The following is a 27,304-nucleotide window of genomic DNA, read 5'->3' on the forward strand; positions in this document are numbered from 1 at the left end:
CCCCAAAACCATCCAAGTAGCGTCCAATCCCCTACATCCACGTGTATGGATTCGGAGATCTTATGCAACCTCGAGATGGCTTGATAGACAGTAGGAGCATTATCTGGGATGAAAATGCAGCAGCTCGAATGGATCACCTTACATACCCCACCGCGATCTGCTAGGATGACATCTAAAACCATTCGGTTTTGTAACGTCATAAGCCTCTCCGCCTGAAGTTCTGTGGTGATATTACCAAGGGCACTGGCAGTAATATTAGCTGTCGATTCTACCACTCGAGTCAACTGTCTCAGGTTCCTACTATTAACCATAGGTCCCCAAAACGGGAGGAAACCCTTGAAAAAGTCTCCTGCCTCTTGACCGGCAGTGTCCTCTTCGCTAATTACGCCTCGCACAACTCTAGTCTTATGATAATCGGCATCTACAGTGAACGTCGGAGGCAACAGATTTGCAATAAAACATGTGCCCATGAAGTCTGCGGGCAACCATGTGTATGCACGATCATAACAGATAAAGTAGGTACCCTTGGCAGCCAGAAACACAGGGGATGAGAACATCGGCAAAATGTAATTTTCGATGCAACCACTTGCTCCAAGTCGGGCTTGCGATCTTCGGCCACGACCCATGATACAAAGATTACCAGTGTGGGGTACGACCCATATTGGAGGCGAGCTTTTAAGCTGCTGTTCACTAGTGAACACACTATATTCACCTCTACTTAGGACCTTATAGGCTTGTACCTCTTCCTCAGGGATAAGCGAATAGTCATGGATCTCACTCTCCATATCCTCTATTGCTATCGATAAAGGCTTCTGATACGAGGTAGGGCCAGAGTAGGGGAAATGTGGTTCTCGAATGGGGTGGAAACCCAGTGCGCTTCGAAACATTGTTTGGAATGCTCGAGCTGACCCTTGGGAACTATACGGTAACACCAGATATGGAATTCCCTTATCTGTAGTATGTGGCATCAACCCACACACCCAACAATTAGTAGTGTTAACCACTAACTGATGCTGATGAAGGAGCTGAATAAAGGAATTATTGCGGAATTCTACACGTCTAGCCTGCTCGTGTTCCGGTAACATATGAAAAGAATGGGGAGAAGCAGTAGTGGTAAGATTAGGGTAAGGAGTAGGAGTAGGTGTAGCTGGTAAGAAGTAGGACATAGTGTAATACACCCCACCTGCCAATAATGCAGAAGCAGTCAAAAACAACATAAACAATTGAAATATGAAGCATTTAGTACGACTGAGTTGCTGCAGCTTGAATCTATAGTCTTGAGCTCCTTCCAAATCATTCAACTTCGAGAATGCCATTCCCTACGACCGTCCGCAACGTTTCTTGACGCACTCCGTTCTGTGCAGCAATAGTCAATCCCTAGGAGTTCCTAGGAACCGACGGCCTTTAACCTAGCGTCAAGACCTGCTGTCCAGAAGGAAGTACGCGCGCGGCCCTACGGCCTTCAATACACAATACGTATATTCAAGCACAAAAGTCTCTCTGCTGTAAAATGAAAAAGGGTACAAGGAGGAAGCTCAATATATGTACAAAAATTACAGTGATATGAACGTTCAAAACTGATCACGGGAAACGGGGATAATGCAGTTTTCGATTTCAGCAAAGCAAGAAAATTTTATTTGTCCTTAGTGTGAGATCGCAAAGAATATCGATGTTTCCCGGGACGTGTCTGTTCGTCGAACAAAGGATCTGTTGAAGAGACAGCGTCCTGCTGATCAGTTGATTGATCTGGTCTCGAGTCTTTTGCTGACAAATGTTCAACAGTGGCTGTCTGCTGCGCTGAGGATTCTCCAACAAGCTGTGCGTCGCTGAAAGGCACGAACGCCGGCAATGTTTCTGTCTCTGATGATGCAATGCCTTTCCTTACCCACGGGTCTGCCGGCAAAGGAATAGGGACTCGCTTACAATGGGTAGCATGTACCCAATTTTTCCGCCCCTCAAGACGAACGGCAGTCCTCGTGGCCAGGAGCACCTGGTAAGGTCCGGTAAACCGGGGGTCCAGATTGTTCTTTCGTGAAAAGTTGCGTGTAACCACCCAGTCTCCGGGCTGGAGCTGGTGGCCTGGACCCTCCGTCTGCGTCGGCAATGCGTCGTAAACCTGTTGGTGAATTAACCTCAGTTTAGCAGTCAAGTCATGTAAGTAGTCAATCAGCATTGGATACTCAAGATCAGAAAATATCCCTGGCCTAGGAACCCCCCACACATTCGCAGGACGGCCGAACACTATTTCGTAGGGACTAAGCCCTATTCGGGAGTGTACAGTCGCCCTAGTTGACAGTAATGCTAGAGGCAAAGCGTCAGGCCACGAAAGACCAGTCGTAGCCTGAATCTTCGCTAGCTTCAGTTTAAGGGTGCCGTTGTACCCTTCTACCAATCCAGCTGACTGGGGATGATTGGCGCTGTGGAATTTTTGATTAATTCCAAGGCCCTTACACACACTCTTCATCACACTTCCCACAAACTCACTTCCATTATCTGACCACACAACTCTAGGCATTCCATACCGAGGAAAGTATTCCTTCAGTAGTATTTTCGCAGTAGACAAAGCAGTATTGTCTCTGAGAGGATAGGCCTCGATCCATCGGGAAAATGCGCAAACCACAACTAAAACGTATTTCAGGTTATTGCATCGCTCCATATGGATGAAGTCCAATTGAATCACCTCAAAGGGATACGAAGGAGGAGCAAAACTGCCAGGGGGAGTTGGGGTTCCTTTGCCAGGATTGTACATTATGCACACCATACAGTTCTTCACCAACCGTTCAGCACATTTCGTAATTCCATCATTCTTCCACACAGGCGACAACAACTTACAAATACCTTTCGCGCTAATATGTGCCAACCCATGTGCCATTGTCACAACGGCCAGTACATACGCGTCAGGCAACATCCATCTTTTCTGATCCGACAAATCAATCCAGCAACCACTCACATCTAACTTTCCCGTACTCTCTTTCCACTTCATCTTTTCAGTGTCGGTGGCCTCATTCTGAATTGCTTTCACGCTCTCAACGGTATCCTCACACATACTTGATTCTGTAGGCCACCTGACCGAACTCGTCACATACATTCGAGTGCCAAGGTTCCGGGCAGTCTCCTTAGCAATCTCATCTGCAAACGCGTTACCACGACCAACATCATCCGTCACTTTACGATGTGCACTACATTTAACAATCGCAACTTGTTTAGGCAAAGTCAATGCATCCAAAAGATCGTTCACAAGCTGGCCATGCTGTATCTTCGTACCGTGCGACGTCAAGAAACCACGCTCTCGCCACAATCGTCCAAAGCTATGCGCTACACCGAACGCATATTGACTATCAGTGTACACATTCACACGTTTCCCTTTCGCTAACACGCATGCTCTAGTAAGAGCAATCAGCTCCGCAGCTTGGGCAGAATTCTGATTCAATCTTGCAGTTTCAACAACAGTGTTCAATGTTACAACAGCATAAGCAGTAGTCACATCACCATTCGGTAACTTGAAACATGACCCATCCACATACAGAGTGCCATCCGGATCTTCCAATGGGGTGTTTTTAAGGTCCACTCGACCTTTCGTTTCCTCTTCTGTCCGCAAGTAACAGTCATGTTCTGCTACTTCATCTGACTCTGTGCTAATTGGTAACAAAGTTGCCGGATTTAGGACATTACAACGTTTTATCTGAATATGGCTTGCCAAGAGCGTCAATTCGTACCCAGACAACCTCGCACTCGTTAAGTGCTGAGTTTTCGTACGATTCAACAAAGTATCGACTGCATGCGGAACCATCACCGTAAGCATATTATCCATGACCAATCCTGCTGATTGTCGGATGGAGACCGCAGCTGCCGCAGTTGCTCTCAAACAACTCGGCAATGCTCTAGCTACTGGGTCCAAGGTCGAGGAAAAATATGCACATGGACGTTGCTTACCACCGAAAGGTTGCGTTAAGACACTCAAAGCACAACCTTCCCTCTCGTGAACATATAGTGTAAACGGCTTACTGTAGTCAGGGGTACCTAACACAGGAGCCGAACACAATGAATCACGTAATTCAGAAAAACTTTTCTGACATTCTTCCGTCCATGGTAAAGGAGTTGGAACATCCTTGCACGTAAGAGCCACCAATGGTTTCGCTAGCAATGAAAAATTAGGAATCCACTGCCTGCAGTACGATGTGATACCTAGAAAGGCACGCACATCTCTTTGGGTTCGTGGCACAGCCATTCGCGCAATCGCTGCAATTCTTTCTGGGGTCAATCTCCTTCCCTCCTTTGACAATAAGTGACCTAGATAGGTTACTTCTTGACAACAATATTGGAGTTTAGAAGGTGACACCTTGTGATTTAGCTCACAGAGATGTTGCAGCAACGACACTGTAGCAAGCTTGCAAATGTCCTTAGTATCAGCAGCCACCAACAAGTCATCGACGTATTGGATTAAGGCCGCACCAACCGGCAACCGAAACGCATCCAGTTGACCCTTCAAGGCTTGGCTGTAAATAGATGGACTTTCACAGTAGCCCTGAGGAGCGCGTTTGAACCGGAAGCTACGCCCACCGAGAGAGAAACCGAAAAGGTCCCTGCTCTCTTCGGCAATCGGGATGCTAAAAAACGCATTTTTCAAATCAATCACCGAAAACCATGATGCAGTAGCTGGAATCAGAGTCAGTAGCGCCGTGATGTCGGGCACAACAGGAAATTGAGGAACCACAATTTTATTTACCTCCCGTAAATCGATAACAAAACGATAAACAGGCTGTTTGGTAGGATCTGTACGTTTAAGAATGGGCAGTACAGGGCTATTGCACACGTTTCCCCGCGTCTCTTCAATAACATCTTTCTCGATCAAGTCATAAATGATCGCTAACAGTGCTCGTTCACCATCAAGGGAGATACGATATTGGGGAATACGTGGCAATCGCACATTCGATTTCAACTGAACAACATAGGGAGAGATATCAAGTAGGCCCACATCATTTGGACCCGTCGCCCACAAAGACGCAGGAAGAGAACTCAATTCCGGTGGAAGCCTATCGAGAGACAAATACATAGGAGAGACAACCCTCTCCCCTAACGTAAGCTTTACACCCGCAGGAGAACAATACAATGTTGCATACAAACGTTTAAGCAAATCCAAACCCAATAGATTTTCACCACAACCCGTGGTTAAAATCAACGGAGCTTGGAGCTCACGTGGCCCAATTTGAAGGGGCAAAGGGCGAGAAACTGGATTGCTAACGGGGGCGCCAGAGAATCCAACGGAAACATTTGTTAAGCCAGACAAAGGTGCGCCAGGGAGTTTCGAATGCATGATAGAACTTTTCGCTGCACCAGTGTCCAACAGAAAAGGCTCAACGACGCCCGATGTAGCAACTGCGACGTAAGGCCCTCTCTGATCAACCGGAACTGATACCACTCCCTCTCCTTGTCTTTGGCTGTCCTAGTAATTACTGTCGTCAGTTCCCTGATCGACGTAATAATCGTCTACATTGTACTACGCAGATCGTCCTTGCGACGATCCACGTTGATCGAAACAATTATTAGAATTAGATGAATTGTCTGAGCGATCATTTTGAGCACCACGACCTCTACCACGTGATGCCTGCTGTGAACCACCACGGCCTCCTTTAGACGAATTACCACTATTACGTTCATTTAGAGCAGGACAATTGAATTTGATGTGTCCCTCTTGTCTACAATAAGCACATTGATTATACCCTAACGAGGATCTTTGGAAGGAGGAGTCATTACGCGACTGTGATCTATTCGATTGCGGCTGCGACCTATTCTGTTGAGGCGCATTCTGATTGGAACGCGGCGGATACGCTTGTTGCAGCAACACTTTAGTTTTCAGCTCTTTTGTCTTTTTGTCAGCACGGTCATTCTCTTCTTTCTCCCTATTTTCGTAATATTGTGCCGTAGCCAATATCTGAGCCGAGGTAGAAACGGCCCATGCACTCTCTGAATTCTTCAATTTATTGCTCAAATCGGGCAACATATTCGACACAAATTTATCCACAAACAACCTCTGTCCACCCTCGGTACCCATATCCTGTCCACTATGGTCAATGAATGCTTCCTCAAACCTCGTAAAGAAGTCGGAAACACTCTCATCTTTCTTTTGTTTGCAAGCGGACAGTTTGTCCCAATTTACTCTCATAGCTGGCATAAGTGTTTTCATAAGCGTTATTATTCTTTGAGGGAGAGCAGTAATCAATTGATCGGGTTTAGTAGCAGCCACTTGTCCAGCATCTGCCGCTGTAATGGCAGCCCAATCACCACCTAATTCGTTTGCGTGATCTTGGTGACGAATCTTAGCCCATACCGGCTGCGGTACGACGTTGCCAAACAACATGTCGATATCGGCAAGATTCATCACCGTAGCATCTACGAGCTGCGATAATTCTTTATAATACCCTGTAGGATTTTTACGAGGATCGGGCAAAGATTGTTTCACCTGAAGCACTTCCGATCGTTTCCATGGGAGGTGTATCCACACTCGCTCAAAGTGCGCCAATACCGGAGGATGAGCATTAGCATCAGCTGGTATCCAAACCGGCGGAACTTCACGCATAGGATATTGGCCAGACTCGTCTTGTTTTTCAATATCCTCAACAAACAGTGCATGAGGAATAGGAGCGGGACGAAGAGATAGCAACCGCTCAATAGCGCGTCGGACATTAGTATCCACTATCAGCCCAGTTGCGAACTGAAGCCGAAGGTCAGACAGGGCGGTCAGCACCTCGTCAGGCGCATCGGCCGCTATCTGGTCATGTAGAAACTTGCACATCTCATCAAACACATACCTTTGGGTCGGTATGTTGAATTGATTAAACGTTTCGAGAACAACACGGGGTGGATTTCTAAGGGGGTTTACCATCCAACCCATCGCCATATTATATAGTGCAACACGTTCTCTGTTTCCAGGAAGCTGGCTACGTCTCTGAGGACCATCGGAGCTAGCAGACCCATGAACAGGTCCGAGCGACTGAAAGAAACTAGCTGCAATAGGAGAATTACGACTACGAGTAGAGGGAGAAAGATAAGACACAGGACTAACAAGAGAAGGAGTAGAAACAGTAGCAGCAACAGGGGTTAACAAAACAGGAGCAGTAGCGGGAGCAGGAGTATGTGGAAGCGGAGGAGCAGTAGGAATAGAAACAGACAAAGGAGCAGGAACAGTCGGAAGAACGGGTGCAGGTTGAGGAACAGGCGGAGGAACAATAGGTGGAAGAACAGGTACGGCAGGGACCACAGGAGCTGCGGTACCCTGAACGTACGGAGGTGGCGACTTCATTAGATAGGACATTAAGGGATCCTCAACTGCCTCTTCCTTCTTATCCGACTCCGTAGGTAAAACAGGATAACATTTATCTATGGTCATACGCTGTAGTCTCTCAAACACTTCCTTATCCTTATCCTCCTTATCACGCTGGAACTGCTCAGCTTTCTTCACTATGGTAGCAACATTATCTCGCTGACTACGTTTATTTTGTCTGATTTCTTTCTGTCGGGCTTCTTTGCGCCACAACCGAAAGGCATCAAACATGGCCGGCCTTGATTTACGTTCGAACAACTTTATTTCTAGATTATCTAAGATCGACGCCTCGAAGCTACCGTGAGGTGGCCAACGAAGGTCGCCGTCTTTCTTTGTATATTTAATCCAATAATCGTTAAAGGTAATCGGGCCTAGCCCATGTTTACTATATAAGTCATAAGTAGGAGTTCCAACCGGAGGTATCGGACACGAGTCCTCCAGCAGGGAATCCGCACCACAAGGTCTGAAACAACTGAACAAAGTACTACGACCAGGCATCTTGCACACTAGCCGAGTTTCACAAACTTCAAGGGTTACGGGATTTACCAAGTCCCAGCAAAGAACAAAACCCTCGGTTTTTGGCGGCTGCAGTCGTCAAACAACACAACAAAGTACGCTAGCAAAGTGTCACCGACAAAAACACTCACACAGCGTTAACAACAAAAACACTCGCTAGAGTGTCAACAACCAAGAACCATGGGAGCGACCCACAAATACTTAACTCAAAGATCAATGGCGTCACCAGGAAGGCCCGTCAATCGTCTCGCTATACCAAGGTCTACGCCAGGCGCCAAAACAGGTCTACAGTCAGGGCAGCAGCCCGTCGCAGCCGTCCGGAGGCGGGAATCTTCGCGGGAAAAGTCTTCGGGCCACTTATTTCGACAACAGGATCGATGAAGCGGGGTGCACCTTCCCTCGGAGATTTCACACGAAGCTCCTCACGATCGTCGGGCTTGGACCGGTACCACTGATGCAGCCCCACGTTGGGCGCCAACTGAAGGACTGGGTTCTTTTGGACCCAGCGGTGCCAGGGCACAACACCTAAAACCTTCGTGGGTAACCTGCTCCGGCGTACAAGTCACAGAGACACGGGACACTTCCTCTGACGTCAAAGATTCAAGGTTTATTTGCTGCAGGGAACACAGAGATCACGACAAGTACACAGCGTGCAACTTGGGGAGACTGCTTCAAATTGGTTCTGTGGATCGCTCCTTTTATACAGTTTTTACCCATAGGGTAACATTGAACACAAAAGTTTATAACCCAGTTCCCACAATTAACCCCCAGAGGGGTCGCTTTGGTCACTTTAAAACGCATGAGGTCCGGAACATGAGTGCGGAAACATTTGGCGGTTCCCAACTGTAAAAACCATATTCCCACCATTAGCAAATTCCAATCGGCAGTAAAGTAGATCGAAATAGGAATGAAGGCAGGTGCAGAGGAAGACGGAGACAGTGGGGAGATTGGAAAGGGTGTAAAAAAGGGAGGTAACGGGAAACACGAGATACAGGCATCAAAGGGACGTGCCTAATGAGATGCACGGCTGAGACAATAAGCCCGTGCGGCAAGATGAGCCTCGAGCGGCGCCATCTGCCTTACAGTAGCATCCCCCTCGTCATAAAGACACTTACAAAGAACATGTGTCTTCCGCAAATATCTTGGGAGTCCCAGGGTCGCGAAGCGGACAGCGTCCGTTCGCTGGCTACTTGAGGGCAAGAGACAAAATGGATGCCGTATCTAAGATGGAACCCGTGGGTACAGATGAAAAACCCACGTAACAAACGAACAGAGTTAGTTAGCACAGCGAAACTGCGCACACTTACTAAACTCGTCATTTGCGGTTCATAGATACCAGACTCGACCATATTCGTGCGAGTCGAAAGCACCACTTACAATTGTCACGGAACCTCACCGCCCGCTGGACCTACGATGCCACCGAACTCTACGGACTCAACCCCGGTCGAATCCCGGGCTGCTACCGGGCCACCCCGAGACGCACCCACGGACCCTTCTGCTGCCATTCCTGCAAGTTCACCTGCATCCGGACCTGCACTACACCTGCATCAATCAAGCCAAGCCACAGCAGCAACCACCTCAAGTGCATCCTGCTCAACATCCGCTCCATCCACAGACACGCCGTCGAGCTATGGAACCTGCTCGACACCACAGCCCCAGACGTCGCCTTCCTCACGGAAACCTGGATGAACGCTTCCTCAGCACCCGACATCGCCATCGCCATCCCGGACGGCTACAAGATCATCCGGAGGGACCGCGTCAACCAGACAGGGGGAGGCATTGCCATCATCCACAGGAACACCATCTGCATCACGACCAACTCCGACGACGCCCTCGCACCCGCCGAACACCTGCACTTCCAGATCCACATCAACCCCAAGACCACCCTCAGAGGCACCCTCATCTACAGACCCCCAGGACAACGCACACAATTCAGCGTAGACATCGCCGACTTCATCAGCCCGCACGCCCTCCTCTCCGCTGACTACATCCTCCTCGGGGACCTCAACTTCCACCTGGAGAACAACAACGACCGCAACACCACCACCCTGCTGGACAACCCCGCCAACCTCGGTCTCAAGCAGCTGGTGACCACCCCCACCCACTACGCCGGACACACACTCGACCCCGTGTTCTCATCCAGCAAGGACATCACTTTCAGCCACGCCACCGGACTCCACTGGACGGACCACAGCTGCATCCACTTCAGCTTCAGAAGAACCACGATCCACCATCACCAGCAACAGGTTGCACGCAGAAGCTGGAACAAGATCACAGCCAACCAGCTCACGACTTCCCTGAGCATGAACCCTCCCACCAGCACAACGAACCCAAGCCAGGCAGTTACCAACCTCGCAAAGTGGATCAGCGACTGCGCAGACAACCTCGCCCCTCTGAAGACCCCGCCTAGCAGACCCGGCAGCAAGGAAGCCCCATGGTTCACCGACGAACTCAAGAGCTCCAAGAAGAACTGCCGAGACCTCGAGAAAGCCTGGCGCAGAGACCCATCACCGAACAACATGGCTGCCCTCAAGCTCGCCACCCGAGAACACCACCAACTGATCCACACCACCAAGAAATCTGCATTCAAGGAACGACTGGACAACAACGCACACAACAGCAAGGAACTCTTCAACATCGTCAAAGAGCTCTCCAACCCCAACGCTGGAAACAACGACATCACCCCTTCACAAGACCTCTGCAACTCCCTGGCCTCCTACTTCCACAAGAAGATCGCGGACATACACAACAGCTTCAGCACCCAACCGGCGCACGCCACGACTGAACCACCGCCCCCCACCACCACCCTCCGCGCCTGGACCCCGATCAGCACCAAAGACACCATCCGCACAATGAACTCGATCCACTCCGGATCTCCGACCGACCCCTGCCCTCACCACGTCTTCAACAAGGCCGACGCTGTCATCGCACCCCACCTGCGGGACATCATCAACACCTCCTTCGACACCCCTACCTTCCCGGAGAGCTGGAAGCACGCCGAACTCAGCGCCCTACTAAAGAAGCCATCAGCCGACCCCACCGACCTCAAGAACTACCGCCCCATCTCGCTGCTCCCGTTTCCTGCAAAAGTCATCAAAAAGACCGTCAACAAGCAACTGGCCGCCTTCCTCGAGACAAACGGATCCCTTGACCTCTCTCAGTCTGGTTTCCGGGCCAACCACAGCACCGAGACCGCCCTGATCGCAGCCATCGATGACATCCGAGCCCTGCTCGACAACGGAGAAACAGCGGCCCTCATCCTCCTAGACCTCTCCGCGGCCTTCAACACTGTCTGCCACCACACCCTAGTGCAGCTCCTCAGCAACGTCGGAATCCAGGAGAAGGCACTGGAATGGGTCATCTCGTTCCTCGCCGGAAGGACACAGAGAGTCCGCCTCCCCCCGTTCAGATCAGAAGCCACCGAAGTCATCTGCGGCGTTCCTCAAGGCTCCTCGCTCAGCCCAACCCTCTTCAACGTCTACATGAGCCCCCTCGCAGCCATCGCACGCCAACACAACCTCAACATCATCTCCTACGCCGACGACACCCAGCTGATCCTCTCCCTCACCAACGACCCGCAACCGCCAGAGCCAACCTACACGAAGGGATGACAAAAGTAGCCAAGAGGATGATGAACAGCCGCCTGAAACTGAACTCGGACAAGACGGAAGTCCTCATCCTGGGATCCTCACCCTCCGCCTGGGACGACTCCTGGTGGCCCCCCGCCCTGGGCAGCGCACCCAAACCAACAGACCACGCATGCAACCTGGGCTTCATCCCGGACTCCTCCCTCGCCATGACCAGACAAGTCAACGCCGTCTCCTCATCGTGCTTCAACATCCTGCGCATGCTACGTAAGATCTTCCGGTGGATCCCCACCGAGACCAGGAAGATGGTCACCCAGGCCCCCGTCACCATCCGACTGGACTACGGCAACTCCCTCTACGCCGGAACCACCGCCAAACTCCAGAAGAGACTCCAGCGGATCCAGAACGCCTCAGCACTACTCATCCTGGACATCCCCCGTCGCAGCCACATCTCCAGACACCTGAGAGATCTGCACTGGCTCCCAGTCAACAAGAGAATCACCTTCCGTCTCCTCACCCACGCGCACAAAGCCCTGCACAACCAAGGACCAGCATACCTCAACTTCTACGCTCCCACACGCCAGCTTCCATCGACCAGCCACGTCCTCGCCGCCGTCCCGCAGATCCGAAGAGCCACCACAGAAGGAAGGTCCTTCTCCTACCTGGCCGCCAAGACTTGGAACTCCCTCCCGACCCACCTCCGCCTGACCCAGGACCACCTTGCCTTCAGGAAACAGCTCAAGACCTGGCTGTTCGAGCAGTAGCGGACCCCCCATCCCCTAGCGCCTTGAGACCCTCCGGGTGAGTAGTGCGCTATATAAATGCCTTGATTGATTGATTGATTAGACGAGCGTATGCAATGCGCAACGATCTGGTATGCAGTAGTCCAGAAATGACAAAAGTGGACAACTGGTTGTCCCCCCGTAAAGGGTTCTTTCGTTGCAGCAGTTGCCGAGCGTGCAAGTTTGGGGTGAATGTCAAAACACATCCAACTCCATTTGACATCACACCGATCACGTTAAAAGGACACTATACTTGCCGCACCTAACTAGCTGTTTATGTGTTGACATGCAGCTGTGAACTTACCTATGTAGGTAGTACCAAATTACCTGTTCACATGCGCATCTTACAGCACTTGAGGGCGATAGTCAATGCCGACTCCAGTTACCCTGTAGATCGACATTTTAAGAGTGTGCACAACCAAAACCCTAACCATCTCAGGTATTTTGTTATTGATGCTATCAACCCGAGTAAAAGGGGAGGCAATAATGAGAAACGTCTCAGACAGCTCGAATCAAAATACATTGTACTTCTTAACAGCAAAAGTCCTGGAGGTTTAAACATGGGGGAGGATCTCCATAACTTTCTATAGTAGTTTTATGGAACCATGGATATCCCTTGATTCATCATACCCATTGGTTAAGCACACTCTACACATGATCGGTCTATTAGAATGGAATAGGATGCAGGGCCCCTGATATACTCCGATGTACACAACATAACTTCAAAGTTGGTATTAACATCTGACAACATATATATTTAATGAACTATGGAAAGGCAGAACAAAATGTAAATGTAAATGTATTTGAACTTGTATAGCGCACAGCTACCCGCAGTGGGTTTCCCGGCGCTTGCTTAGGGAACCCGTCCTGGTATTCCCCTGTGAGATAACCCCCGCAGGGTATCCACAAGGTGAAAGCCAGGCATCCCGCCGCGAGGGGCCGTTGTGGAGATTAAGCAAGCTATTGCCCAGAGTCGCAGAGTGTGAAGAGTGAGTCGAGAAGGCACCGGAGAGAGAATTATCGAGTCCATGGAATTTTTGAGCCCAAGACCCGCTGAGGCGGGGAATTGAACCCTGGTCCAGGGCCGATCTCAACTTCCGGGTATGCCGCCTCTAACCCCTGAGCCACACTTCTCCACAAAGGAGGTATACACAAGACTTTTAACATTTATGTTTTGTTATTTATTACTTTGTGCACATCACATTCACGCAAATCAGTAACTTTGCACTTATCCACAGGATACTCACCTATTTTTTTAGTGGGCTCTGTTTTAGCACCCGATCACTTTAGAAGCACTGCTAAGAAGGAACAAATACACACACATCTATTACATTTGTACTAGCGCCCACATAAACATATTATGGATAACCATCGGCACACCACAGGTCGATGACATTTAATTACAAATTGACAAACATACGGAGACTTCGAGTATTTGTATAGATAATAAACAAAATATAAAATTTGATGATGTTGAATAATCAGTTACCTATGTACTGAGGTATATTTTTATTGTTATACCAGATGTGAGCATAACAGACTTATTGTGTATAACATTCAATACACAGGACAAAAGTGCAGAATTTTTGTTGTAAAGGGCAAGCACATAGTTTAATCTTTATGTTGATTGCTATACTTTTGAAGCATTTCATGTATACCGATTGAAATCCTTGTAATAATGTAATAATGTAATCCTTGTGTTGATAGTATTGTATAGTGTAAAAATGGTGCCCACAAAAATGTTACAACATGATCTGTATGAGCCAATTTGGTCAGTTTTTGATGTTTACCATTTTGAAATGAAGTGGCGCGCTTTTTGGTGTGTGGAAGCCCTTGTTAAATAGCAGTAACTCTAAGCACTCCCCATCAGTGAGCAAGGACGTGAAGTCCGAAACGCGTCTGATGGCTTGCACCGCAATTGAATAAAACTTCAAGAAAATATCCAAGACTGACTCGGGCTTTTTATTGGAGTCTACGTACCTGTCAGTGCAAGAAAGCACACTTTTCGGCAAGTTGGATTTGCATATATATATATATATATATATATATATATATATATATATATATATATATATATCACCTACTGGCGGTCGCCAGTAGGTATATATAGTTAGGATTTTTTGGAATAGGGATTTCTGAAAATTCTATGTTGAATAACTTTGGCGTTGATGGACGGAATTGGCTGAAATTTGCAGGAAAATGGCACATTTTGTTTCTGAGCGTCCCCTGAAAGTTTGGAGGGGTTACGTCAAGCGGGGTCCGAGAAAAAAGGGGGGTCCCAAAATGTGTTTTTAACATTGAGTTTTCCATAGGGAGGTTGGACTCACTTTTAGCTCGAACGGCTGAATGGATTTCCACAAAACTTGGCAAAATTGTAGGGACTGGTAGCCCGATGTGCCTTTGCTATGTCTCAAGATATATGCTCCAGTGGTTTTTACGAAAATTAACTTTGAAAAATATATATTGGGCTACATTGGGCTATATATATGTTAGAGCACAAATGTAGCCCAATGTAGCCCAAAGATGGCCACCAGAGACACAAAAAAAACAAATGTAGCCCCAATATCAGCCAGATGTAGCCCAACTATAGCCCAGTGACAGAATGTCCCAGAGTGTTCTAAAGAACAACTAGAGCGCTAAAAGTCTTACTTATGACAAAAGTATGGCACACCTGAAGTCATCTTGATTGGAATAAAGTGTTAACACTTAAAACATTTAATTTGCAAAGGAACAAAATGAGGGGTTTCATTTTGCCATAGAAATGTTATATATATATATATATATATATATATATATATACATACATACATATCCACACCACCTCGTACTTCCAAAGTACAATCATGCACTCCAACAATGATCTCCGCCACACAGGTAAGTGGTTTAGGAAGTCTTTATTCCATATTCAGCCAAACTTAGGACAAAAACCCAACGCATTTCGGCGACACACTCGCCTTGGTCACGGGTTAGTTCGTTAGTTTAACAGCCGATATTTAAATAAAGAAAAAAGTGCAAAAAAGTGTCAGGAAGTGCAAACATAAACAAAGGACTGACGTATTTGTCCAGCAACTAAGTCGGCCATCTTAACATGGTGAAAATACAACCACATACTATATCATGTATTGCAGATAAGTAATACACACGTAAAGCTGATAGCGCTAGCAGGTTTGCATACAAAATTCATGGAAACATATTAAATAACATATGGAATCCAATTCATACCATCTAATGTCCGATACTTAAAGCGGCATGTATGATATCAACTAATATCAGCCTAATATTACGTAAGAATATCCCAAGTGGGTGTAGCATCACCTATTAATAAAACACCAGATATAAGCGGTATAGGTTTCAAGTGGAGTAGCAAAGTCCCAAGTGGGAAAACAAATCCTTCTCAAAGTACACTATGCCAGCAATATATATTATTACCCGTATAAACCCAAGTGGGTGAAAACACATCCCCAGCTAAGATATCCATCAATTGTGAATATATATGCAACATAAATGCTCTGGCAGTTGAAGGCATAGTCTAGTCGGACACATCATATAATTTCTATACATTTCTTGTATAGGTCCAACAATTGTCGATAGACACAAAAATAGTTTTCAAATCACTACTCCACAGGTGACAGTTCGTCCATGTATGGTTATTCGGGCTGATGGTCATGCAATGGTAAGCGTAACAACATATATTTCATACCTGCAAAAAAGAGAATAACATATCTAGTGATGGCTGATCTGTAAACGTTCACATACCCAACAAAGTGATTTAAAATGTATTAAAAACAAAGGAAGTCTTAGATATGGGAAGCAAAGATACTCAATTTCAGTTAATCACTTATTCAACAATATGAGGCAACCATAGCATAAGCAACATCAACAGAATTTGCAGAAATAGACCAAATCATTCTCCCAGAAACCAGCTCATTTCTTCCTCGGAATTCAATCCTTCCGGGATCTTGGAATTAAGCTCTAGGATTAGTCTAGATTCCATTTGTCGCAGTCTACGTATCCGGTCCCCACCCCTGTTGGATTGAGGAACTCTGTCAATTACAAAAAATCTTAAAAGATTGGGGTTCGCATTGTGTTTCTCTTCAAAATGTCTCGCAATGGGGGTCAGCTTATCTTTATTAGCAATGGCCCGCATATGTTCCAGTATTCTTTTCTTGGCGGGAAACATAGTGCTGCCCACGTACTTTTTCTCACAAGGGCACAGCAGTATGTAGACACAGTAGTCAGATAAACATGTCAGGTGTTTTTCTATTTTCCTCTCAGTTTTATCAAGAGGAAAATAGACTGTTTTTACATTGCAACTATATTTGCATGCCTTGCAGTTCATGCAAACATAGAACCCCTGGATTTCCCTGGACGACATTCTGCGTGAAGAGATTTCATTTTTGCTCAGCCTGTCTTTCAAAGAGTTGTTCTTTAATAGCAAATATCAAAAGGCAAAAGGACATACATACATATATATATATTACCTACTGGCGGTCGCCAGTAGGTATATATAGTTAGGATTTTTTTGAATAGGGATTTCTTAAAATTCTATGTTGAATAACTTTGGCGTTGATGGACGGAATTGGCTGAAATTTTCAGGGAAATGGCACATTCTGTTTCTGAGCGTCCCCTGGAAGTTTGGGGGGGTTTCGTCAAGCGGGGGCCGAGAAAAAAAGGGGGTCCCAAAACGTGTTTTTAACATTGAGTTTTCCATAGGGCGGTTAGACTCACTTTTAGCTCGAACGGCTGAATGGATTTCTATGAAACTTTGCAAAATTGTAGAGACTGTTTGCCCGATGTGCCTTTGCTAGGTCTCAAGATATGTGCTCCAGTGGATTTTGAGAAATTAACTTTAAAAAAAATATATATATCTGTGACTTCGTCCCGGTTAGCGCCCCGGTTCGCGTACCGGACGCGTAACGGAACTTCGCGAGGAGAAGCGGATTGGCTCTCCGGTGACTCTCAACATTCTAAACAGTCCGGAGCGGCCGCCATCTTGTCTCTCGGTAGGATCGAGAGACAAGAGGTGGAAATAAACGAAAGGGGAAATGAATGAAAGGGGCTAAGTAGACCCCTCCTGACCCCGTAGGATTGATGTGGGGGCTATTAAAGGGCCCTGCGGGGCGAAAAAATAAAATACATATTTTTTCGATTTTTCGCGGTGGAAGCGCTACCCGGTATGCGAACCGGGTAGCTCACCGGTAGCGTAACGGGAGTCCGCCATCTTGTGTTTCGAACGAATTTAGTCACAAGATGGAGGATAAACAATGTTGGGAATGGGTATAAGGGGGCACGGGAGACATATCCTGACCCCCTAGGTTTTCTGAGGGTGGCTGAGGAGGCCCATATATGTAAAAAAAAAACCTTTTTTTTTCAAATTTTTGCACGGTTAGCGCCCGGTCCGCGCACCGGGTTGCGTTCCGGAAAGCGTAACAAGGGGAAAACCAAGGGAAATAGTAAAATAATATTTTAGAGTGCTTTGAGGTAGGGTAGCTCGGAATAGAGCTGTTGTGTTGTGTGAGTGATGTAAGTACCAACATGTAGGTACCAATGAAGAGTCTAAAATTCAATGTACACCGTCTCCTCTGTAGATATTTTGTATGTTCTAATATGAGTTATTTAAATGTAAATGTGTGGAAAAGCACTTCATGCTTTAAAGCAAATGTATTTTTGAACTGATTGTTCTTTCCTCTTAGTCCTCCTCTTTGGTTTTTTTTCCCCACACTCTTCTTCAGCATGATAGTTGATAAATTCGTTCCCTCAAAAAATTTATATACATAAAAAAATTATATTAAATACATATAAAATATATTTTTCCTTTAAAAGAAGAATACATTTTACAGCTTTTGATATTTGCTATTAAAAACCATTGAAATTCACTGAAAAAACCCATAGGTTATAGACCATATATAGTTAGGAATTAGCATTTACAAAACCTTGAAAATTCACTGAAAAAACATAGGTTGTAGCCCATATATAGTTAGGAATTAGCATTTACAAAACCTTATTTTACTCACACAAAACCATTGAAATTCGCATATATAGTTTGTTGCACTAACTATATATCGCGCACCCGCAATCCACTGCTGATCATGTCACATATTACATCATTCATCACATGGTCAGTGACATCACTGATGACATCACTGATGACATCTCAAATGACATTGCCCCCCAGAAACTTATCACTTCCACCAGATCCCGTCCTTCCGCTCCCTGGTTCTCCACCTCCCTCCGCGAGGAAAAAAGTTGCTGTAAAGCACTCGAACGGAAGTGGAGACTAAATTACGATCTTGAAGCTAAGATTGCCTACAAGGCTGCCTTGAAAAAATTTCTCAAACACAAAAAAACAGCCATGAAAGATCACTTCTCGCTCCAAATTACCAGAGCCAAAAACTCTTCAAAAACCCTCTTCTCCATCGTCAAAGATTTCATTACCCCTCCGGCCAGGACCACTCAGGTCTCAGCTAGTCAGGAACTATGTGAAGGACTCTCAAACTTCTTCCTCGATAAGATCGACAAACTCTGCGTTTCCTTCCCTAGAGGGCCAATGCCTCGGCCTCCTTCTACCGATCCCCCTACCGCTCCGTCCCTTCTTGCCTTCAATGAGCTTGCCCAGGAGGATGCTATCAGACTACTCATTCATTGCAAGTCTGGTGCACCCTCTGACCCCGTTCCGGCCAAAATTATGGGTGAACTGGCCCCCCTGCTAGCCGACCCTTTCCTCTCCATCTGGAATGCCTCTCTACACCATGGCTTCTTCCCTACCACCTGGAAGGAAGCCTTGGTGATCCCAATTCTAAAAAAGGCAGATGCCGATCCCACTGTTTTTTCCAACTACCGCCCTATTTCCCTCCTCCCCAAACCTGCTAAGGTTTTGGAAAAAGCCGTGCAGTTGCAACTCTCGGAGTACTTGGAGAACAACTTACTACTGCACGACTCGCAATCTGGATTTCGGGCGGGATACAGTACGGAGACGGCTCTGCTGGAGGTCTCGGAGACCATTCGGGAGTGCGTGGACAGGGGCGAGGAGGCCATGTTGGTCCTCCTCGACCTGTCCGCGGCATTCGATACGGTATCCCACTCCATCCTCCTTGACCGACTACGGCATATGGGCATTAGCGGCACTGCCATCAGTTGGATCGAGTCCTTCCTCTCTGGAAGAAGTCAAAGGGTGCTGTTGCGACCTTTTAGATCTGAGGAAAAACCACTATCTTGCGGTGTGCCACAGGGCTCCGCCCTCAGCCCTCTGTTTTTTAACATATATCTTGCCCCACTGGCCGGCGTGGTGGAGTCCTACGGAGTCAGGGTGGTCTCTTATGCTGATGACACTCAGCTAGTGTTCTCCTTTAGAGGCCACTCTGACTCCGCGTTCTCTAACTTCCGCCGGTGCCTTAACAACATCAGTGATTGGATGTCTGAAAACCATCTAAGACTCAACGCAGACAAAACAGAGGTGCTGTTTTTTAACCAGAAAAATTCCATCCCCTTCTCCTGGTGGTGGCCCACGGCACTCGATCCCGCTCCTTCTCCCGTCCATTCGGCCCGTAACCTGGGCTTCCATTTCAATGATTCCCTATCATGTAAGACTCAGATTCAGAAAGTGACCTCTGCCTGCTTCCTGAAGCTACGCATGATCAGGAAAATCCTCCCCTATCTCCCTTTGGCTTCCCGCCGGACAGTTACCCACGCTCTCATCACGTCCCACCTGGACTATGCTAATAGCCTCTATGCCGGAGCTCCCCAATATCTGATTGACCGGCTGCAGATTGTCCAGAATGCGGCGGCGAGGCTGATTGGTAATATTTCTTATCGTCAGTCAGTTGCCGCATATCGTAGGGAACTGCACTGGCTACCTGTGGCCAGCCGTATTCAGTTTAAGATCCTCACTCTGACTCACCGAGCCATTAATGATCGCGGCCCAAACTACCTAAAAAAACGAGTTTTAATATCCCGGTCCATCAGATCTCTGAGATCCAATGATCTACGCCTTCTGATCTCTCCCCGCTTCAGACTATCTAGAATGGGTGGCAGAGGATTCAGTGTCATTTCTGCTAAACTATGGAACTCCCTGCCAGTCGATCTCAGATTCTGCCCTTCCGAATCTATCTTTCGGGCCAGACTCAAAACCTGGCTCTTTTCTAGACTCTGATTTCTCATGCCACTTCCCCTGTTTGTTCCTCTCTCCCCTCTTAGACTCAGATTCTAGCGCCGGGACACCTCTTCGGGGGTAGCTGTGCGCTTTATAAGCTACATAAAATAAAAATAAAATAAAATGTAATTTCACCAAATTTGGGTAAATGGTAGGGACTGCTATGTAGTAGGGCCTATTCTATATTTGATGAAAGTGTCTCCAGTGGTTTTTCTGTAAATTACTTTACCAACTTTTTTTAGGGAGCGCTTACCGGTGCGCGCCCCGGTACGCGCACCGGCAGCGTTACGGGGTGTCCTCCATTTTGTGTTTCGGTAGAATTGAGACACAAGATGGAGGACAAACAACGTTGGGAATGGGTAGAAGGGGGCACGGTAGACACTTCTTGACCCTCTAGGTTTTCTGAGGGGGGTTTAGGAGGCCCATTTATGTCCCCTCCACAAAAACATTTTAAAATTTTTCGCGGGGGAACGCCCGGTATGCGCACAGGGAGCGTACCAGGGAGCGTACTTTGGTGAAAAATAGTGAAAAAAGTTAGAAAAAGAAAATCATTATGAGTGATCAGAGGTAGGGTAGCCCTGAAAAGAGCTTTTGGGTTCTGTGGCTGATTTAGGTACCTACAAGTAGGTTCTAATGCACAGTTTTAAATTCAGGAGGAATATTATATTCCCCTCATCTGAGAAGTGCACACCATCTCCTCTGTAGATGTCTTGCATGTTGTAACGCAAGTGAAAGGAGGTCAGTCACTCTGTCACAAGGATGGTGTCATCAGTGATGTCATGAGTGATGTCACTGACCATGTCATGAGTGATGTATTATGTGATGTCATCAGAAGTGCATTACACGCGCAAGTTATAGTGAGTCCAACTAACTATAACGTGGGAATTTCAATGGTTTTATGTCAGTAAAATTTCCAGGTAACTATAACTGGTGTGAAACCTATGGTTTTTTCAGTGAATATATATATATATATATATATATATATATATATATATATATATATATATATATATATATATATATATATATATATATATATATATATATATATATCAATGAAAAAACCATTGGTTTTAGGCCATATATAGTTAGGGATTTGCATTTACAAAACCTTATTTTACTCGCATAAAACCATTGAAATTCCATATATAGTTAGATGCGCTAACTATATATCGCGCACCCGCAATCCACTGCTGATGATGTCACATATTACATCATTCATGACATGGTCAGTGACATCACTGATGACATCACTGATGACAACTCAAATGACATCACTGATGACAACATCCAGTGACTGGAAGTTTCTGTAAAGTTAAAATATGTCTTACATATTGAAGAATGAGTGGATGTATAAATGTCTGGATGAAGGATTTAGTAGGTGCATGACTGACTGTATGAGGGAGTGATTAAATGTGTCTCACTGAGTGCATAGGTTAGTGATTAAACTGTATTAATTTGTGTATCATTATATCTGTTGTTCTGTAAACTGCTGCATGTGTTGATCAGTAGCTATATAAATAACTATATGGGTTATTGATTGGTTGCTCAAGTATTTGTTTGGGAGACTGAGTATGTGTGTGGGTGGCTGGGAGGTGTGTGATTCTGTGCATAGATGTGTTAGCAGTTGATTCACTAGGTGTATGAGTTCAAGAGTGCATGTGGAAACAGCTATATGGGCGGTTGACTGTGTGCATGAGTGTATTGGTGAGTGAATGGATATCTCAGTGCTACATGTCAAAGTAAGTACATATGTAAAACACAGTACATGTGAGAGTTAACATATATAAATAACTGTGCATAACAGCCAGTGAATGTGTGAGTGGCTGTATGGATCATTGTGAACATGTATCAAGGATTGTATAAGAGAGTAAATATGTATTAGAATATGTTTCAATAAGTAAGGTGTGTATAACTGTATAGTTGAGGAATTGGAGGTGTGTTTGATTCTTTGCATGACTGTCTAGGTGTATGAGTAACTCCATGGATGAGTGACAGTCTGTGAGTGTCTGTTTTCACTGAGTGTATCTAAGGATATATCAGAGTCTGTAGAGGTTCATCGTATTAACACATGAATGATGTAATCTGTGATGTTGTCAGTGATGTCATTTGAGTTGTCATCAGTGATGTCATCAGTGATGTCATTTGAGATGTCATCAGTGATGTCATTTGAGTTGTCATCAGTGATGTCATCAGTGATGTCACTGACCATGTCATGAATGATGTAATATGTGACATCATCAGCAGTGGATTGCGGGTGCGCGATATATAGTTAGCGCATCTAACTATATATGGAATTTCAATGGTTTTATGCGAGTAAAATAAGGTTTTGTAAATGCAAATCCCTAACTATATATGGCCTAAAACCAATGGTTTTTTCATTGAATTTTCAAGGTTTTGTAAATGCAAATTCCTAACTATATATCGACTATAACCTATGGTTTTTTCAGTGAATTTCAATGGTTTTTTAATAGCAAATATGAAAAGCTTTAAAATGTCAAGTACGTGATAGATAAAAACATTTTCGTATTTATGCACGCTGATGTGCTTTGAACGCTGCACCCCCCCCTCCCCTCTTTTCTCTTATTAGTACTCTCTCTTTGCAGATAGTGAACGGTAGTTAACGCAGACCTTTACCCCCGTTGTAATCCGTCGTACCTGCTTGTCTCTCCATTTGATTGATTGTTATCCAAGCATTTACTGTTTTACAATTGATTCTCTTTAGTTCATTCTCTATTTACAAACAAGCACAAAGTCGCAATACTCTGTTTAGTCTTTGCAGATAGTGAAAAATCGTGTAAAAAAATAAAAGTAATCGAGCAAAATCAGTAGGCCACTAATTGGATCTCTTTTTGACCTCGCTAAAATAGAAATATTAGGAACAACCCTTCATGAGAAATACGAAAATAGTGAGATGAACTTAGCTCCACACCATGAGGGCTGCAAGACAGCTCGACTCCGTCACCCACCCCGCCCAAAATAACGACAAACCCTATGCAAATATTAAAAATATAGACAACACACCAGCAAAGAAACAGAGTAAAACATTTTATTAAATAACTATTTACATAACTATTTTATACTTTTTATTGCCCGATCCGGCTAGCTCAATCGATCGAGCATGAAACTCATGCACTCTGATAGCAAGCGTTGCTACTGATGCTATGCAGACCAAAACTGGTTTTCAGTTTGTACATTTTTCTAGATTTTTCAATCCAAGGTTGGTTGACTTTGTAGAACGATGGCTTCAGATTTACAACATACGGTGTGGTGGCGCGGACTGGGAGGGGGCGCTTCGCTCCTGCCCCCTCCCCAAGTAAGATTTTCATACGTGAAAGTACGTTAATGGTTTTGGTCCCTGAGTTGCTTCAATGTCACTGCCATTCTCAAATGGCATAAGTTCTGGATGTTGGGTGCCATAGTTCAGAGTTCTGAGCAGCGCTTGTAACACTGTCTGAAGCTTATTTCCACCTACTGCAGCTTCACTATTCTCAAAGTAAGTGAGTGTCGTTTGTGGACCTGACTGCATTAGAAAACAATGTGATATGAAACCTTCCTAAACAGCTTGACGGAGGCCCCCGAGGGGCGGTGTGATGGCCATGGACTCGGAGAAGACACTTGGCTCCGACCCCCTCCCCAAGTCTTATAGCACCGGTGTAGCCTGAGATCGCCCCCGACATAGGCGGCCGGCTCTCGGGGTCCGGCGGAACTTTTTGCCTTTTGATGACTCTTCTATTCTGGACCTTGTCCCACAATCCGTTTGACCTGAAGACACGCTGTAGTGGGGCGCCCCTTTACCGTTTCAGTTGCCATTCCGCCCGCTTTTGCTACACTGTGCCTCTTCCGCCATTCAGCTGTTTACCGCCCGCTCTTGCGACTACAGCGTCTCGATCACCATGTAGTTGAGTTGCTCCCGCTCTTGCGGTGCAGCGATAGGCGGCTGCCACAGGACTCTCAAAATGGCGGCCGGCTCTTCGGATTTGTGGTAAAATCGATTACCAATACATAATTTATAATCAATAATCAATAAGAATAACTCAGAGAAATAAGAGGCAAAATCCGGGATATTGAGGTTAACTCAAAAGGGTTTTATTCCTGTAAAAGGAATTGGGTTATTGGCTCGAGCCAAGGTGGCATAACCATTCCATCACCACGCAGGTTCAGGAAGGGACAGACAGACAACATATTGTTTACAGAAGTACATATATATAGTCAATGCATTACAATGTATGAGCATGTAGTAGGCGTATCAACTGGAAAAGAAGAGATAAAACATGGAAACGTCATGAAAAAAGGCATTACAATAGGCGTGTACTAGAAACGTCACCTATCATGAGGTCATAAGTAGGTGTATCCATAAGAGAATCCTGCAATGTCAGCAGAAATATATGGCAGAGATGCGCGCGCAGCAGCTTGACGTGAGTCTGACGTATAACTGGAGGGCGAAGGGGACTTGACATTTAGCAATACAGGGGTAGACATAAGTCGTGTAAGTGTAGACATAAGTCTAGGATGTCAAATCAACCTAATCCCAAATCATATCTGATATCATATGTTTAAGGAACTGTAATATCTGGAAGGGAAAAGGTCTCTCGGGCGGAGACTACACTATACTGGTTGTGAGTGCGTGTACATGTGTCTACGTGTCGGTCTGCTAGGTGAGGGGGCATGAGCCTACCATGGCAACGGAGTCTATGAATTACTTGCACGGAGACAGAAGGACCGGGCCCTCTGCTCCTGCAGCTGGGAGGATGTTTACTTGAGCTACGAGGCAGGAATGTGTTTTCGAGGAGTGGAGCAGATAATTCGAAGGTTGAATGCAGTCTTGGCAGGCAGAGGCTAGGCTATGCGCCGGAGCCGCGCAAGGAGTAAGGTGGGGGTCACTGGTACAGAGGTAGCCTGGGCTGAGGCCCTCGGAGTCAGGAAACAGGAAAGAACTCGGAAAAGGCTCAATGGCATAATCTGGGCCTACTTCGCCAGAGCTGAAAAACGTGTAAAGTGTACCACAAAAAGACGGTGGCACGGCATATATAGGAACCGAATATTCAATCCGTTCATGGCGGATCTGATAGAGGACATGTTAAAGATAGACGCAAATGTATTTGCGTCTTCGTAGCTGGCACAGGAGGGAAATTACATGCACTGTAAGCTAGTACATGGAGACGGTGGGGTACTCGCTGGGGAACACTACTCAATCAAAAATTATATTTCCTCATTCCCTCCTTGTTCCCCACGGACCCTTCATGATACATCGATTCTCATTAATTGATCAACTTGTTCACTTAACATCATTTGCTCTTCTTTTACGCGCTTTGAATGGGAACTTGGATGCGGGACACATGAAGTGGCGCACAGGCCGCAAATCGCCGGACCACATTGGAGACACAGGCAACAACTGAATACTACGAGAAAGCCAATACCTAGGAGGGATAGGATCTTCCACCCCCAGGCTGATAACGTTGTCCAGAACCAACCGGACCAAGTCCAGGTGCCTGGAGTCTGATGAATTAAACTTGCAATTTTATGGAGACGTGTAATAGCTTTATACACGGTTGGCGCGTTATTAGGAATGAAAATACAGCAGCTTGACCCGATGACCTTACAAGCTCCACCCCTATCTGCCAAGATGACGTCAATAACAAGACGATTTTGAAGAACAACAACCCGCATAGCGGACTGTTCCTCTGTTAAGTTGCCTAGGGCTGAAGTGGTCTCAAGTACCACTGCTTCGAGGGTTCTGGTTAGTCTACGAATTAGTTTACTGTTTGAAACAGTACCTAAGTAGGGGAAGAAACCTTTATTGAAATCTGTATATTGTTCCCATGTAGTTTCAGTATAATCGACAAGCGGGAGATCTCTCTGGTATCTGTGTTTAACCAGATTGGTGTTTCTATGGTAGTCAGGAGGGGCTAGGAAAACAGGTGGCAGAAGGAATGCAATGTAACAGGTACCATCCCAATCTAGAGGCAAACGGACATATGCAGTATGACCACAAACAAAATAGGAATGACGTATGGCCCTAAACGTGGATCTACCATGATCAGTGAAATCGACTACAGTAGTACATTTACTGTGACCTAAGTGTACGGAACCATTCTTGCGAACACAGAGTTCACCAGTTACGGGCAATACTTCCATAGCAGGTAGAACAGGAGCAGCTTCGGATTCAACAGACAAAATCATAAATGTAACTGTGTAATTACCTAATCCATATACTTCATTTTCTAGATCAGTTCCAGTATCTACGGGGAGACCCTCCTTGTCAGGGTAACATACCTTAAGCAGGACTAAGTTCAGGTTTCCCCAAACCCAGTTACCTTCGTAAATAGCAGCAGTAGAAACTAGGGAATTGAGCATTTTAAACCATGCACCACACGTGCCATTGTGAGTGAACGGGTATGGGAAAAGGGGCAGAACACCCTTGTTTTCTTGGTAAGGAGGGAGACGACCACATATCCAACAATTAGTAGCATTGGTAGTCTGATGGGAGTGATGTAACATACTAATAAAAGTGTTATTGCGCAGCGCAAGTCTGTAGGACAATTCGTGAGGCGGTAATTCACTAAAAGAATGTTCAGCAGTAACATTATAGGCAGATTGTGCACGCTTGAATATAGGATAGTATATGTGTAGCAGAACACTAGCAGTAATAACAAGCAAACTTAAAAAAAACATAACAAGTAGTGTCACTATACAGCGACTACGAAGTGATTTGCAATATGCATTTTTCTTATGTTGTCTTTGTCTATCTCTCTCTCTATCTCGATCTAGGGGATACATGTCAGAAACTAATTTAACCGATTCACCTAGGGGAGGACTTAAACAATTAAACTGTCTGACTTGCTAGATCGTAATTTTAGTCTGTAATTTTCTGAAGCAGTTTTCTCAACCAAAGGGAGTTTCGTGTCAGTTTGTGGAGGAGGGCAGGGCTTAGAGTCCAAGTCCGTAG

General features: G+C 45.9%; 1 long non-coding RNA gene across 1 annotated transcript in view; it reads right to left on the reverse strand.

Annotated features, from left to right (window-relative positions):
- Positions 1–15,086: 15,086 nt before the first annotated feature.
- The window catches only part of LOC147702975 (uncharacterized), a 414,955-nt gene continuing 402,737 nt past the window's right edge, over positions 15,087–27,304 (reverse strand). The window contains exon 3 of the long non-coding RNA XR_015297557.1: positions 15,087–15,906. This is a non-coding gene — a long non-coding RNA (uncharacterized LOC147702975). The remainder of the gene's footprint in view (positions 15,907–27,304) is intronic.

Source organism: Lissotriton vulgaris, chromosome 7 (assembly GCF_964263255.1).
Source record: "Lissotriton vulgaris chromosome 7, aLisVul1.2, whole genome shotgun sequence".
Lineage (NCBI taxonomy): Eukaryota > Metazoa > Chordata > Amphibia > Caudata > Salamandridae > Lissotriton > Lissotriton vulgaris.